Source organism: Galeopterus variegatus, unplaced genomic scaffold, assembly GCF_000696425.1.
Source record: "Galeopterus variegatus unplaced genomic scaffold, G_variegatus-3.0.2 Scaffold1023, whole genome shotgun sequence".
NCBI lineage: Eukaryota > Metazoa > Chordata > Mammalia > Dermoptera > Cynocephalidae > Galeopterus > Galeopterus variegatus.
The window spans coordinates 11,745-13,231 of NW_007727134.1; the positions used below are offsets into that span (position 1 = coordinate 11,745).

The 1,487-nt window shown below is 48.3% G+C and overlaps 1 protein-coding gene across 1 annotated transcript in view; it reads left to right on the forward strand.

Moving 5' to 3' along the window:
- Window positions 1-6: 6 nt before the first annotated feature.
- CNTN1 (contactin 1) overlaps window positions 7-1,487 on the forward strand; it is a 294,489-nt gene continuing 293,008 nt past the window's right edge. Inside the window, exon 1 of the mRNA XM_008574260.1 lies at window positions 7-631. The gene's annotated coding sequence lies outside the window, so the exon portion shown is untranslated. The remainder of the gene's footprint in view (window positions 632-1,487) is intronic.

The window sequence follows — 1,487 nt, forward strand, 5'->3', positions numbered from 1 at the left end:
CAAAAGCCTCTCATCTTTTTATTTCCTTGTGATTATTATTATTACAAGTATCATTTTCACGAAAGTATGCACATTTCTCTATTTTGTAACCGAGGTTCATGCTTCTCTAACGAGGCACTCACTGCCCCTGATATTTTAGCCTGTCAAATCTCCTGGAACAGATGGTCCCTTCGGGGAAGCTCAGGAAAGTGCCGGGTGTCTGGTGACGCCTGGCCCCTCCCTCCCTCTTGGGGCCTCAAATGACAAGTCATCAAACCAGTTTCCATCCTCTTAGGGGTCCTTGATCCAGTAGCAGCAGGTTTTGGTTGCAGCGACTGCAGAGACCCTTTGCAGTTGGATTTAGCAGTTACCCCAGTCCGTAGCGAGCCCTGATCCTGGGGTTGAGAGTGATATCCGTCCTGTCCAATCAGAGGCGCAGGTTTCTCCCCGGGGCCCACCCCGCTCTCCCCGCTGCCCCAATAAGCTCGCGGAAGGCCGGGCTTCTGCTGTCAAGTAGCCGGGGTGGGCTCGGCCGCGGCGAGGAGGGGCGCCGGGCGGGGAGATGCGCTCCCAGGTGTTTGCAGCGGAAGTGGGAAACCTGTAGGGCATGGTCCAGCTGTGCCGCGCCGAGGCGAGCCGGAGCGGGGAACAGGTAGGAGGCAGGACTGCTCCTTTGCAGACAGAATAAAGAATGCGTGTGTCCAGGCTGCTGCCTCCCTTCCCCTGCCCCTTTCCCCAGCCCCGCCCCGCCCCNCTAACAGTTGTCCAGTGTTCCAGGTCTATCAGAAGCTCTTTGAGGCTGGGAGTTGTGTCTTACGCTCAGCACTAGTTAAGATGGTAACTTAATTTAGGTGGAAATAGAATTTGGCTATTTGCAGGAAGGAGGCAACTCGTTTCCTCATATAGCACTAAACTAAAACACCCCCTACCCTCAATTTTACTATGGTCTTTGTATCGTGTTATCCCCATTTAAGGAATCCCTTGGGTTCCACAGCTTTCGAATTCTACCTGGATAAATGGCAGAGATGACAAATGGCACAAAATTATTTTACTCTGTTTCTTTTCACCTAAAAGGCAGGCTTGGGATAAGCTAGGTTTTGATGGGTTCATACATCCTCTCAGAGTTTGAGCACAAAAGAAATAATGGGCTAATTATCAGTAGGAAGGTAACGGATAGGTTAATTTTCAGTCTGGTGGCAATTACTGTGAGATTTTTGCCACCCACTGACCTGCCCAAGGTAAGTCCCTTATGTGATTGGGCCTTAACTTATCTCCTTTACTCTTTCTTGAGAGATTATTATGCAGCACTTCTCCATTTTAGGCATGTTTCTATCAGGGGATATTTTGGAGGTTTTCTGCTCTACAGAATAAGCGGTTCAACATTTTCTCTACCAAAAAACTCTGCCATATTACATCTGGGCAAAAATGGAAACTTGAAACCAAGAAACAAAAGCCTCTCATCTTTTTATTTCCTTGTGATTATTATTATTACAAGTATCATTTTCACG